The sequence below is a fragment of the Neolamprologus brichardi genome, chromosome 5 (assembly GCF_056152115.1).
Source record: "Neolamprologus brichardi isolate AB-2024 chromosome 5, ASM5615211v1, whole genome shotgun sequence".
In the NCBI taxonomy this organism is placed as follows: Eukaryota; Metazoa; Chordata; class Actinopteri; order Cichliformes; family Cichlidae; genus Neolamprologus; species Neolamprologus brichardi.
This window is the reverse complement of record NC_142108.1, coordinates 22,290,566-22,306,458: the sequence shown is the minus strand read 5'-3', so window position 1 is coordinate 22,306,458 and position 15,893 is coordinate 22,290,566. Positions and strand designations below refer to the sequence as shown.

The window sequence follows — 15,893 nt, the reverse complement described above, 5'->3', positions numbered from 1 at the left end:
TTAACGCTCAGCTGACTTGGGTTTCAGAGAAAACCTGCTCCTTCATTTTGGATTTTGACGGTAAAAGTAAGACTTAAAGTGCGACGAAACTGTCAGGACGTTACCTTGGGGGGACACTGAAAGCTGATGTCTTAGGAATACCTGGGTTTGATCGGTGACAAAGCAGGGGAGTTGGAAGTTTTGTCGTCGCTTCGTCATTCGAGCAAAGCCAGACGGCTGTCTAGCCGCCAGTCTGTGTGCGCGCGCGTGCGAGAGTGCGCGCGCGTGTGTTTATGTGTGTGGCCGTATCCGGGAAATCCCTGTGTTCCACTGCGTGTGTTTATATTGGCGTATACTTTGTGTCGGAATCTTTGTGCGCTGTTTGGTCTAGCAAGACAGTAAAGCAGCAGCGGTCCCTGTCTGTGTCGATATATATAAAATGTGTTTTTACTATTGCGTCGTAATATTGGAGTTATTAATGACTTAACTGCCCTGTCCATGGGACCCTTCGCCTAGCTGGGTCTGATTCCCCTGATTCATGTTTGACGACGGTGATTTAGGTCTTTTTAGCTGAGTAAAACTCACAGTCCCAGTATATTTAAATAAAATAAATCGCAGAGATGATAATACTGGATCATAGTTCCTGACGCATAAGTATGTCTCTCAGTTTAATTTTGCAGCTGTATCTATGATAATACAGAAGAATATACTAGTAGATCTATAGTTTTTAAATCGTCAAAATATGTAACTAAACCTTTAAAAGAAATGCCATGGATCTCAAAGTGAAATTGGTAGCTAAGAAGGCTGGGAATACTGATTTTCCCCTTACGACCAGTGATTACCAGATAGTCATGGACCAGTCACCAAGTCGGTAGTGGGTGTTATTTACTTACCCTTACCCTATATTATCACAATGATTGTCACAAGTAAAGCAATATATCTCTCTTAATCATGTTTGAGGTTCCAGCAGCAGTTTCAGATAGATGGCCTTTTCCTTTTCCACAGCACCTTTAATGTCTTTTGTTTCACCATCTATCCCAATCTTATCATGTATGACGAATTAAACATTTAAGATCTAGGGCAAACAAATTTTTGCAGTTTTGCAGGTTTAAACAAGCAAGCTACACACAGAGCGCTTATCTCCACCAAGGTCAGTTTCAAAGAAAATGTTCTGCATCTGTACCAAAACCAAACAGCCTCCATCTTTGCTCATGTTCCACCTCTCCATCAGGTTTCATCAAATTCGGCTTGTGTAATCCTGCTGACACACACACAGAAGCCACAGACAACATCTGCATCAACAGACATTAAAAACGAGTTATAGTGAAGAACCTAACAAAGTATAAATCACATCAGTGAAATGGTTATTGATGAAATGATTAAGCATTTGCAAGTTCACCTTCATAATTGGGAAGATGTATTTGTAACAATTGTAAAAATGATTACTTTTAGTTTTTATTCGGTAGATAAATCATACATCCTTTAAAGTGCCAGAAATAGTGATAAAAAGCCAGACGTGACGTTATTAGAAGTCTTATTTGATCTGACAAATAGATCAAAACTAAAAGATATTTATTCGCAATCACATCTGCAGAGCTTAATCCAAATGAGCGATTAGATGATGACGTGATTTGCTGCCTTTTAAAAACTGAAAAGCCTTTTGAGCAATGTGTGAGAGACCTAAACTGAAGCATTAATAAAAAGGCTTAATTTCTCCTGAAAGTGATTTTTCTGGATGGTTGAAGCAATATTTTAACAAGTTTTGTGTTTTTCTCATTTAAAATTTAGAAGCAATGATAATGGAGAACGGTGACTAATGTATTTTGTGCAGAAATGGTTCATGATGGTGTCACCTGTCATTTTTCCATGCTGCCACGTTGAGATGAGATAAGTCCCAAGCAAATGCTGTCAGACCAGGTTTCCTAACAATAATGCATATTGAATATACTTTGATTCTGTAAATGAATCAAATAAATAAAGTTATGTGCAATGCCTTGAAAACATACAAATGGTATACTTGTAACAGTTAGAAAGGTCAGTGTGTCAGTGGCCTCAATGGAGTTACTTTTGTGATGTATATATTTCAGCAGTATAGTGTAGAAAGTTGTGCACTTACCAAGAAATGACATTTGCTTCATATGCTGCACTTTGCAGATATTTACAATCTATTCTTAATGCACAAAACACCCAAGTTATTCCACAATGCATGCCTGACAGCCAGCTAGACACTCTAATGACATATCCCCTTCCAGCTAGCTCTCATGCTACATAGCTAAAATGACACGATGTGTTCCCTCAACTTTCTGGCTGTTATTATGGTTAGATATATATGAAGCACTCCAAACAGCAAGTTTTAGTACAAAATGTAATGTGTGATGGTAGATTTCAGTGCTGGTTCATTCCCAGTGCCAGCTAGCTAGCAGCTCTTTAGCAGGTATTACTTGATATAGCATTGTTTGTTGTTTAAGCAGGTAAAAACGTTAAGTGTAAGAAGTATAAGCAGACTATTGTAAATATCAGCAAAATATGGCAGCTAGCATGACAAGCGCATTAAAATGTTCAATCACCAGTTTGGGTTAGTGCACAACTTGACAAAGCACTGTACTGCCGATCCAAGCTGTAATGCAACAGCTGTAAGTCACATGAAATGTTTTGGTAATATAAATAAAAAAAAATTTTATTCTTAGAACCAGTCTGCGATCGAAATCTCCCAACTAGAATTCTAAGAAAGTAAGTCCATGTAAGCATGTAGTAATGTTGATAGGGGTTATGGCAATCAAGCCATGTGATAACCATAGTTGCCTCAACTTGTAACAGAGAGGCAAGATAAGAATGCAGACAGACGCGCATACTCAATTCTTCTGTCTGAAAACAGACGTGATGTTTAGTCTGGAGGACAGGAGGAGGGAAACAGATAAACCAAAGAGGCAGACAGTGAAGAGTACTGAGCAGACTAGAGAGACAGCGGAGAGAGAAGTTAGCAAGAAGAAAATGTCAAAACTTTGGAAAAAGCAAATAAGGTGTCTGTAAAAGAAAACGACAGAGGAAGTGAAGGAGAAATAAGAGGAAAAAAGAACGGAACAAAAGACATTCTGGAGAATTTTAGATTGTGTGGGAGTTGACAGACTGAAACTAACGATGCGTTGGCTTTTATTAAAAAACAAAAAACAATATCACATTTAAGCTCGTTCAGCTGTACTGGGCAGTAAGCACCGGAGTGTGACAGGAAAGATGAAAAGCACAGTAGAACAAAGTAAAAGATAATCCCCGTTATGCACTTGATGCGGTGATCAAAGGATGACATGATAGAAAAAGGAGGGGTTCCCTAAATTTTTTACCTCTGAAGATCTTAAAAATAGATCTGAAGAAGAAAGCACAGATTTCATAGCAGACACCTGACATATCTGTTGCTGCATATATTAAGGCTGCCTGGTTCAGTTCACCTCTAAAAAAACAAAGAAAAAGCATCTTTAGTCATTTCACTTGAGCGGTATAAATCAGAAAGTTTCAGTTTTATCTGTCCAAGTTTTTATATCTCTTTCTGAGATTTATAAAAGACGTTAACATGGTTGTGTTAATTTTGCATTAACCAACACAAATGGTGCATCTAACTAGCAGATAATTAAAATAGTATTTCGTATAGACACTTTGAGAGGACCACTGCAAATGAAATTAAGTGAAAAGCAGCTCTCCTAGCTGAGTTCTAAAGACATAATGCATCTCAAACCAATTTGGCATCCCATACCGTGTACCTTCAAAGCTGGATTTGAAGCATTTAAATACTTTTAAGTCACTGAATTTAGATAAAAGCATTCATCTGAGATTTGTGAAAGAGCTGCAGATCCTCTGAGTCACCTCAGATTATCATTTATCTGTCTCCCTTCCTCTCATACGCATCCTTGCTTTGTCTCACAAGTTGTAATTGTAGGGTTTCATGTACCTGTGCAGTCACACACACACACACATATGCAAAAACACATCTGTTCTGAGCAGCAGATATTGGTAGTCAAAGCACATGACATCAGCATTACTCACAGACTAGCCGTGTGTATGTGGAGAGGGGGAGTGAAGTCATCGCTGGTATCAGCTTGTAAGAATCATTTCCTACCAGTAGCTCAGTTTCGCTATTCATTTGTTACTACATGTCTGACTGCCTTAACATCAACACGTCCTCAGTCTGACTCTATAGCTGACATAAATGTTATCAATAGTGTGTGTCGAAGTATGTGCGAGTTCAGCTGGAGGGTAGGAGTGTGGGTTTTTTGGTTAATGAATTTGAGAAAAACAGTCATAGAGTTCCTGAGTGGAAAGGAGGATGACGCCAACGTTGACAGGAGGAAGGACACAATGTGACCAGGCATCATGTTCAGTCACAAGGTTGATCCTTGCAACAACCCTTATTTGATCACATTGTACTTTAACCCAGCGGTCCCCAACCTTTTTTGCGCCACGGACCAGTTTATGCCCGACAATATTTTCACGGACCGGCCTTTAAGATGTCGCGGATAAATACAACAAAATAAAACTAGTACCGGTACTGAAAAAAAGAAGATTTATTCATAACACACGTGAAAAGACCCAGGAAAACCGAGTTAACGATAAAAACGATAACAAAATAACGCTGAAAACCGATAAAAACCCTGAAAACCATACATTTCACACCCGAGCCTCAACTCTCGCGGCCCGGTACCAAACGACTCACGGACCGGTACCGGTCCGAGGCCCGGGGGTTGGGGACCGCTGCTTTAACCTCTTAGCATCCAACAGATCGCCAGTGAACTGTTTAGTGTTAGGGTTAAATTCCCAACAACCCTTCATAAGGAAATGTTGTTCATCTGGTCGGAGATAAGAGGAGTTGAAATGCATGAAAGACAGTCAATTTGCAAGATGATATCTTCTGCTTTTTGAAACTATGCTTGTTTAGCATGTTGCTGAAATGCAAGCTAACGTGGTTTGCTGGTGACTTCTTGGCTGTTAACAGGTTCATTGAAGACAGTTCTTGATTTTTTGTTCTTGCATTTAGCAGTGAATTACCTCTACTAAATCTGGTAATGAAACAATGACAACTTGTAATACTAACAGGCTTCAGCTTTCAATATTTGTTCCCTCTACTAACTGCAAGGGTGGCAACATAAGTAATATACAATCTGAAAATCATCAAGACATATTTGCTCCTTTATTTACAGTTATAAATTTCTACACACTAGATCAGACTCTGAACAATATGATTTATAAGCCCACTATACCCATTTTCAGCTCCATATTTTTAATATAATATTCTTTTCAATCCAGTTCAATGTTTTTTATGTAGCATTAAATCACAACAACAGCTGCCCTTAGGTGCTTGATATTGAAAGGTAAAGAGCCTACGATAGCAGAGAGAAACCCCAGAACAATCAGACGTCCCCGTATGAGCAAACACTTGGCGACAGTGAGAAGAAGAAACTCCCTTTTAACAGGAAGAACCAGGCTCAGGGAAGAGCAGCCATCTGCTGTGACCGGTTGGAGGAGACGGCAGGGAGGGAGCTAGATGAATAGATTTTCTAAACAAATGAGATTATCATTCTTGGTTTTAGCTTTTTCCCTTTTCTTAAAGCCAACTCTCTGATTGCCCAATCGTATATGAAAGATATGGCCAGCAGGTGAATGGGACTTCAATGTATATAACATTTTCACTTTCAGTGACATCATACAGAGCCGTGAGTGGAAGAAATAACTGAAACAGAGTGTTTTAAGCAGTTTAAAGCCGGAACTTTTGCTGACAGGGATTCCTTGAACAGTTTAATTGAAAATGCTTGTAACAGAGTTGTATGGCAGAAAACAAGGAGCCTAATAGGTCCACTTAAATAAAACATTAGTCCAGAGAATTTCACATTAAAATGATACGGAAGAGGGAGATAATTTCACTAGACTAGCCTAACTAGTTTATCGATTTACACTTTCCTGCATTTTAAACAACATATGAGTTTGTGTTGTAAACCAGTAAAAGTGATGACTCTGATTAACCTTAACCACAACCAAAAGAATCCAGTTTTCACTCGTAATTCTGTGACAAGAACATTACTCTCTCCTGATCTTAGTTTGGATAATTGCACCTACTTGCACCAAATTCAACAAGAATACATGTAAGTTTTATGTATAGCGTGACAATCTCACATCTAAAATTCATCCCGTCATTCTGTCACTATCATGTGTCACGCTGTTAAAATGAAAATTCCTCCCACATCCTGTTTGGGCTGCAGCTTCCATGTGGCCCAAGACATGATGTGCATTAAAAAACAGGAAAAAAAGCTTCATTTTTTTTCTCCCCATTTCTGCTTTTGACAGATTATTTTTGGCACAAAAGTATATCCTGAGGCAACCTGCATGGAAGTCTGTCTTTGATTGTTTTACTGTAAACTGTGGTAGCGACACAGGAATGACGCATAACGCTCCTTTTGACATATCTGTCACCTTTATATTGGCACAATGTTTGGGGGCTGTTGACTGATTATTTCTTCAGAATAATTAAACAGTGTATTATTTCAGGGAAAGGGTTTCAGCAAAGGGCTGAAAATAGAGTTAAATTCTTTCTTCCTTTCTCACTCACTCAGTGAATCATGGAAATTAAATGACTGAGTCTGTTCTGGCTGGCCTCCTAGACTTATTATGTAAACCGCTCTGTCTGGCTGTCTCAGTCCTCTGTGTGAGTGTGCATGTGTGCGCACGCGTGCGCACGTGTTAGTCTGCGTTTGTCTGTTAATTTCCTCCCTGTGTGACAGTGTATTTCTGTGTGAGCAGTCAGTTGAGGGGGGATTGAGAAAGAAAAAACAATATAAACAATAACGTTCCTTATTGGACTTTTCTCGCAGCTAAAGAAGATGGGTTGGCGTGGATCAAATTCTGCCTTTTGTGTTTCATTTTTCTGTGACTGACAGCTGGCATCGTCCCAGAAACAGAATCGCTTTAATCCCGTGTACGATATACAGATAGTAATTTGTCTTCAAAAGAATTACCACAAAAAGTTGGCACATCTGCTTCCTCTTTGTTCAGTTTCACGACTCCTGAGTAACTGGGTTCAGTGTCTTGTTTAAGGGCACAAAGAATAGCATTTCCTATTTACTGCGAATTGGTGAGAAATTGCCTCTTTCCAAGGTTTCTCACCTCCTTGCTTGTTTCATCCTTGATTTTTCCATTTCACCTCCTGTCTTGTATTCAATTTCATGCATTTTTTAAAATTCAAGTGGTGGATATGTCAAATTGATTCATTTTCATTAGTGGTTTTTAATAGAGATCAACCATATTTGTATATTTAATATTTATGATATTTAATCATTTGAGGAATAGCCGATGCCCTTTATCAATTTCTTTTTTTTTTTTTTTAAATTTAGTTCCTTTTTTGTTCCTTAGAAGCAGAAAAAGTCTTTTTCATTTTAAAATCTTTCAGGTTTCCATCACACTATCCTTGAAAATCAGTCAGAGCAAAATGTATGCGACCCAACAACAATATCAGTTACTGACAACGTTAAATGAGGGTTTTCAGAGATGTTAGAGAGACGCATTGCTCTCAATGAAGTCTGGACTGAAATCTATGGGAGGTAAATGGACTGGTGTTTTTATAGTGCTTGTCTACTCTTGCTGAGCACTCAAAGCCCTAAAACACTACAAACCACATTTACCGATTCAAACATCATTCATTTCTATCACTTTAAACACTTACCTATCACACTCACACCATCAATGGATGCATCAGGGGCAATTTGGGGCTTAGTATCTTACCCAAGGACTTGAGGAGATGGTGATCAAACCACTGACCCTTATATTAGTAGACTACTTGCTCTACCTCCCGAGCTGCAACTATATATAGGTATCAGGCAGCTTTAACCTTAGGTCAGTTATACTTTGACAGTCTTTTCACAGTAGATATATATACTTATATTTTGCAAAGTCAATACTAATACCGAGCCTTTTGTAATTTAAAAACCTGCATAAGTAGAGGTTCCTTAGTTGGTGATGGTTCTTTGAAGAACCAGAGAACTTTTAAAAAATTTGAAACGAGTTTTCCAAGAGAAGATAGCAAGAGTCGCCACTAGAAGATGAGTATCAACCTGCATACTTAATTTCTAATGCAAGAAATGTCCAAATGTGCCTTTTTTTCCATAGCGGGTGAAAAACCGAAAGTTGAGGCACACAACAATGTGTGCTGCTGGAAAAGTTTCTGGGCAGCCTTTCCTCATAACAGCCATCCCTCAAGAGTCTCTCCATCTAAAGCAATGCATTATCAGGGGCTGTAACATCTAGTCCTTTTTACTGAATTTTAAATGTGAAAATATGATGCTGTAATCTTATTATAATGTATATATGTGCATCCTGTCTCCTCTTTAATGGGCGAACCAGTCTGAATAAAACATTCAAAAACTGTAAAATAATTTGGTTTACATGTTATGTTTATTTCAGCATCTCCCTGTGGGAACGTTGTTACGGTCTCTGTTTCCGTTTGTTTCACGTCACGTTAAACATATATATCATCGTAGGTAAATTAAGAGTCACCAAAAAAAAAAAGCTTTTGCTTGCGTAGGGTCGAGGATGTATATATGCATATACACACAAATAAATATGTTTAAAGTAAACATAGTCAGGTTTTACTTTTAAATTATTTTTCTTTTCTTAAAAAATGAATTTTGACTAAGTAGACAAAAAACATTATTAATTCAACAATTACTGGATTAAATAACACACAGTTGCAGATTTAAAGTGTTTTTTTTTCCTTCATTCTTTGTTTAAATCCTTTCGTTCCTTTTTATTCAGCCTCTCAGCTGTTCATTGTTTCTCGGTCTAGACACCAACAACACACACACAGCTCGAAAAAGTCATCAGCATGTTCTCAACATGCATATATGTAGATGCATGCAGTGTGTGTGTGTGTGTGTCTAGGGGGTCTGGGTCAGCAACACTTTGGGGAGTTTGTGTTTGTGTGAGTGTGTGCTTTTTGCATATTATCTGCATACCAGTCAGCATTCAGCTGAGCCTCTTGTAGGCTGTTGGACCATTATTGTCCCATTAATTAGTCTGAAGTCAGAGCCAGCCCTATATGTCTGTCTCTCAGTGTGAATAAATCCATACAGAGACTGTCTGAGGTCCAAGAGGCTGGCTCTATAAATAAAGGCAATGACTGTCTGCCTGCTGTAGGCATAGACTCGCACACAGTAACGTGGAAAAGATTGTCTCTTGTTTTTCATTAATTAGGCTGTGGATGAAAAATAAACCTTTATGACTGTCTGGTCTAAATACTTCAATGGTTGTGTGTCGGTGTAGTTTAAAAAAAAGACTGTTTTCTTATTAATTAGTCTGGGACAGAGAAAGTTGCTAACGTTAATGTCTGATTACGTGTTGAGAAGAAATTAAAGTGTCCCTTGGCTTTTGTTAATTGGTCTGAGTCATAATTTGTCTGTCTGGTCTTTTAAGAGCGTGGTGTCACCTGCTAATGTGGAACAGATCATGAACGCAGGCTTGTCTGCTGAAAAAAAAATTTCAATTATTGTTATTTTTTATATTTAAGAGTTTGTGTTTTTGTCACCTCTGTATGCGCATGATTGGACGTCTATATGGAATTTAAAAGTGATGTCATGTAGAGACTATTCTGAGTGACAAGTCAGTAGTTTCATAAGTAAATTGGTGAATTTTTTTCCTTTGTTTTCTCAAATACAAAGTTTCTCCAATTGAATCTGTTCATACTTAAGATCAATGTTTATTTAGTCATCTAGAATCACACCCCTATGGCATTAATATGGAATCTCTGGTGTTAAATGAATTAGAGTGATACTCAGAATGAAAGTCATCAAAACTGTAGTTTATGAGTCATCTTGTTTAATTAACATTTAACAATATTTTTGCCTTAAAAGGTTAGTGACTCTCCTGATGGACCATCTGCTTTTTCACATTAACCTAACTTGAAGAAACATGAAAGTAGTTGAGTGATTTCAGACGTTGTGGGAAGAAATATCAAGATTATGTTTAAGTTATGTCACAGGCCTCCATGAGTAATTCAGTTTTGCAGATTTTCATTAGACATTTGGATATTCAGATGTATGCAAATGCTTGCTGTGTCAATGGTGGCATTTTTGCATTTGAAACCAATGTCGTGCTGCATCTGCTGGGAGGCAGTGGGTGAAGTGAAACAGTCTGAGTATCTTTAAGGGCAAAGGTCGAGGGTCAGGTCAGGAGAAGGCAGGGAGGAGGAGGGGTGAAAGGTTCATTGTCACAGCGGAGGGGGTTGGTTTTGGTTGTTTGTGTGCCTTCTCCCATAATATTTCTCCTCACTAACTATATTATGTTAATGAATTCAGTTTTATGTTCCTTGTTTGTTTTTTTTAAGTGCAGATATATTTATGAGACCTTTGATGACTGATTGATTTGTTTCTCTCCACCTGCTGACAAAGCTACCAGTAAATATAGCAACTGGACATATTGATGCTGACTGCAGGAAGCCACAGATCAATATAGATAGCCAAGTCTCAGCACAGGGTTGGAGCAGTCTGAATGAAAAATCTGCATGCTGAAATCAAAAAATTAGAACAAACGAGTGTTTTAAACACACATTTTTTTGACATCCTAGTCTAAGAAAATATTTGAAACTGCAGTGATCAATGAAATTAATCCTTAAAATTTAAGGTTAGAAGTCTAAACCATGAGTGTCATATGCCCAGCCAGCCAGAAGGTCCAAAACAACCTACTGGATGGTTTTTTAATGTCTGAAAATTTCAGTGAAGCAGGTCTTAACTTTTGAACTTTTCTCTGTTTTTGAAAAAGGAAGCACTGCGCTGACAGTGTCTAAGACTGAATCATGTTGTGAAAGTCTTTCATACTGTATCATTCAAGCCAGATGTCTGAATCATCACCAGTTTTACAGCCTTCTTACTGACAAAGACCTTACGTGTGGCCTGCCCTACCACACCAAAGCAAAGTTGTTAAGCCTGCCTTTGTGGTGACAGTAGCCTGAGTGAATATGGAAGACGGACACATATTATTGAGATTCCACATACTTTTCTGAAGACATCTCAGACTTGAAATGAATGGCTCATATGAAGTCAGAGTGTCTTCTAAAGCAAATGGAAAAATTTAGACTGTGTTTTTTTCATTGCTACTTTTCCTTGATTCACTGATCTAGCCCACTTGAGATTAAATTGGGCTGCATGTGGTTCATGAAAGAGTCAAGACTAAACTTGGATGATTGTCAACTACTGGAGAGCATCTTACAAAAAAGACGAAACCATAGATGATTTTCACCAAATGTGAAAAAAGAATTTGAGTTACACAAGTCACCACATACGTATTTTGGCCTTTTGTGTGGATATACCTTACATTATGTTCGGAAGCAATCCGTGATTTAGATTTCACACAAAGACGTTTTGTGCGACATTTACGATGATTTGTCAACCAATCAGCTGCCCTCACTGCTAGACAGAGTCTAGACAATGGACACTTCAGTGTACAAAGCACACACATACACTCCCATTCCCCCCACCCACACGACACAGACGCTCATGACCGTGGGCTTGACCCCTGTGCGCACACACACTCAGACTTCCAGAGAGAACGCATCTGCCTCCTTTGCCCTCTGGCTCACAGGAAACAGCTGGGACCACGTCATTTGCATCCTCAAACACACACACACGCACACAGAATGCCACCGTGACTCCTCCTAGCTGTTTATATTCCTAATAATTATCATTACATATTCAACCACATAGACACAAACCAAGCTCCCACCTAAACGCCAAGTAACCCCCTCACTCTCTGACTGTCACAAATGCACATACATTTACACACGTACACACTGAGTGGATTGCAGTGTGTCTAGACAGAGCAGCAGGCTAGAAAAGCACACAGACAGCCCCTGTACTCCGCTTCAGATGCACATTAAGGATGTGATTCTAATGGTTTTAGGGCTAAAAGGTGAGAAAATAAAAGCCCACATGCACATCAAAACAAAGTTATATTACAATCATGCTCTTGCACTGTAGCCAAGTCTACATCCCCACTAAGCTGGCTCAGTCGGAAAACACATCTTTTCCTTTCCACTGTGGCCTTTTGTTCGCATTCAATGGTGTTTTTCAAAGTCCAAAACAGATCTCCTGGTCTACAGAGCAGCTAAACATGTAAATGTTGGCCTCAGATTTTTGATCATTGGAAAAATCGAAAAGTTGATCATGGGGAAAAGTATGCAACCTAAGCCTCCTTATGGTGGAATCTATTCGCTTTTTTAGAAAGGGGTTATAAGGAGTAAGGGGTTTACCTATAAACGAATGTGCTCTGAGAATAGAATAGAACTGAACTTACTGTTGGTCAAACAAACAAGCAGCCTCGGTGCTCTTCAGTCAGTTTTTTATAGCTATGTCTGCACTACTACAGACTGTAGAAAGAAAAAGAGCTTTAAATGGCCGGAGACTTCACAGAGTGCATTTCAATGCATTTAAATATTTAATGTTTAAACTGTAAAAAGCAAGCAGAGGAAAAAGTGAATTTCGAACACAAACATATCCCCAAATAAATAATGATGCAAATAATGGTGCAATGGTTTGCTAACATCCTATGATCAAGGGTGTGTTCAGGGGGTCACATAGGGTGGCACTGGCCCATCTCAAAAATTTCACCACTTTGCAAAAGAGTTCAATGTAAAACAAATTTCAGGCTCTTTTGCAGCACTTATTTTCACTTAATGCTATTTGTATAAGGGCGCGCAGACCTGCACATTAACATGAAGACTCTGCCTAATCTTTCTCCAAATTTCTGCTCAGTGTTTATTTCTGATAAAATATTATGATTTCCCCAAAGTGCCATTGCATTATATACATTCATCAAAACTATATAAGATGAAAACACTGTAGGAGCATTTTTCAGCAGAAAAAGAAAGCTTTTTGAAATTTTATTTTTGGTCAGATTTAGCAAATATTTGACTGTTTCACGTTTCTGTATTTGCAGTTTTTATGTCTCGGCAACCATAGAGGTAATAATACAACTTCGAATGCTATCGAGATGAGCAGTTGAGATGGCTGTCGAGTTTTAAGACTTGCTTTTGGAAGGACTTAGATAGTTCTGCTGCCCACAAGTGGCAGAAAAATCTGTGAACTGAGCTTCCAGCATCTGTGGTGTCTCAGCCTGACAGCTGTTTTTGTTTTACGTAAACATACCAATTTTTAGTCTATTAAAGTCTTCGTGACGGCCTTGATTGTGCTCTTCATGTAAGCATGGGGACCACAAGACTTGATGATGATGGGTAGGAATGAGAAAACAGGAAATTTAAAAGAAAACAACATGTTGCCTTAATCGGATGTACATGTCTGATGAAGGTTTGTTCTTTTTACTATTTTTAGCCATGACTCAGTGTCCAGCCGCTCCACGGCATCAGACTTAAATTTGTGTTTGGCTACCCCACACAAAGTCCACAAGACCTTTTGGAGTCAGTTGAAGTGAAAATACAGTGAACTCTTAGAAGTTGGGGTTTTTTTGTCTCCTAAATACACCACAGTATGGAAGGAGTCTTCTTACAGGAGACAAACTTTGAAATAGCTAGTTTCTTTAAAAAAGGCAAACAATTCCCATCACACCTGCGCTGACAGATTCTTGGCTACATCAGAAACACAATCGCTGCTCACATTGTGTCCACTAGCTTCCCACACCTTCCTCCTCGAGGAGACGGTAGACTTTGCCAGCTGGCATGCACACCTTAATGTGAGGCCCATATCATTTTGTGCTCTGGAGGCATGGAGCCAGTTTCCCAGCTTGTTTGCCATCCATCCATCCATTAAGCTTTCACAACACACACCCTCTTATGGTAAACATTTCTGACCCCGATGATACGGAGAAACATCAACTGCATTAAAACACTGTCGGCTGTAAGTACAGGGATAATATCATTGCTCTCTCGCAGACAGATTTCCACGTGTATGTTGGGTTTTTGCCAGATGTCTCTTGCAATAAACGTTAGAGCTCTACATGTCTACCACAAAATATTCAGACGGTGAAATATTTTCACCCTTTATTCCCCCCCACCCCCCGCTCCTGCTCATTCTTTCCTTTTTATACTTTCCATGCAGTTCTTTGTTTCAGCTTTGTTGCAGTCATGCTGTTTGGGTTTCTGCAGAAAATTGTTTTGTCTAAACTAGAGGTTATCTCATCTCTAGCACACACACACGCGCACAGACACACACACACACGCAAAGGCACAAAAGCAAAGGCGTGTTGATTCATGTGGAGGATAAAGAAAGGACATGAGCTGATTAGAAGTTAGTCTTTAAGAAAGAAAGTGCACTCTGAGAGCCAGGTGTTTTTGAACGTTTTAGCCACCGGGCTGCTCTCGTGAGGCAGGTGAGGCTTCGGTTTCTTGCTCAACGGCACCTGAATAATAAAGGAAGCATTCATGTGTTCACTTGTTGCTGTTGTTGGATTGCAGTTTATAAAGAGAGTGAGGGTGGCAGTGTTGGTCAAGGGAGGGTAAGAATGTGTTTAGTCATCAAATGGTTCAGTATTTCCTTAATGGAGCATGTTAATGTAAACAGAGATCATCAAATGTAGCATTTACATTATTATTCCACCATCATCATAGGTATTGGCATCTTTTACAATTCTTCAATGAAATAAAAGGAGCGACTGCCTGGGAGGAGAATTGCTACTAACTTAAGAAAATTAGCAAAAAGTGTGTTAGGATAGGCTTTCTGGTTTTTAATACAACCACAAATAGTCTGGTTGCACTTCAAAACCACAAAAAAGTCTTAGAAGATACTAAGGAAAATAGTACAACTTTTCCAAATGACTTATTCTTGAAGCATAGATCATGAAACCTTAAACTGCTTGTGAAATGACAGCATTTGCTTCTTATGTTTTTTTAATTCTAAAAGCAGACCAAATATGTTTGGAATTTGGACTTCGTCGCTTTGATCCTGAGCAGATAAATGAGTAAAGCGCCAAATCACAACAACAGTCGCCTCAAGGCGCTTTTTATTGTAAGGTAGACAATACAATAGTAAAATTGTTCATTATTGAGAAAAAAAGATAAAATGAAAGTAAGAATTAAGAGCCTTCTGGGCAAACCTACTCCTTATTTTAAGTCTGTGTTTGGCCTCCACCTCTTCAGCTGTTAGTGTGTAACTTGTCAGGTGTGTCGTTTTTAAAAGAGATTAATTATGAACACAGCTTCCTAGCAAGTCTTTAAAAGAAAGAGCTGTAAAATTTGTGAATTCATCAATACAAGTGACCTATTTTAGATTATGTTCAGTCATCCAATTCACCACTGATATCAAAATATTTAATAGTAGAGCTTTTAGTGGGGATTGGTACTTGAATCACATGGCATCCAGTCTGAGCACAACAGATTTCCGTGCACAGTAAATCATTAACATCGTTCTCAGTGTTTGCTTGTGTCCCGCACACACTCACTGTAGCCGCAGACGGAAGTGCTTTTAATTCATTAACCATTGTTTATTAATGTGGAATTGATTTTCCCATGCAGAAACACAAAAACGCACACAGGGTCAGACAGACATTGTTTTGTCTAGCCAGGTGTGTGTGCGCGCGTGTGTGTGTGTGCATGGAAGGACTGGCTGAGCGAGTTTTGATTTGGCAGCTGGAGAGGAACCACATGCCTGGCTCACACACACACACACACACACACACACACACACACACACACACACACACACACACACACACTCATACACACATTTGCCTCGTTTTGCAGGCTTGATCGCAAACTCATTACCTCTATAACTGCTTATCTTAGACATACACACACCTGCAGAACACAACAGGTTTGTCCTTGAATATTTATTACACTAAATTCATACCTCCTTAGTGAGCCTTTATCACTGAAACACCACTAATTTTTCTCAGTATTATTTATTTTATATTCTCCTAAATGCATAAAAATTCACTATTAG

The 15,893-nt window shown here is 38.8% G+C and overlaps 1 protein-coding gene across 2 annotated transcripts in view; it reads left to right on the top strand.

Moving 5' to 3' along the window:
- pmepa1 (prostate transmembrane protein, androgen induced 1) overlaps positions 1 to 15,893 on the top strand; it is a 112,256-nt gene that overhangs the window by 71,483 nt on the left and 24,880 nt on the right. The window lies entirely within an intron of this gene.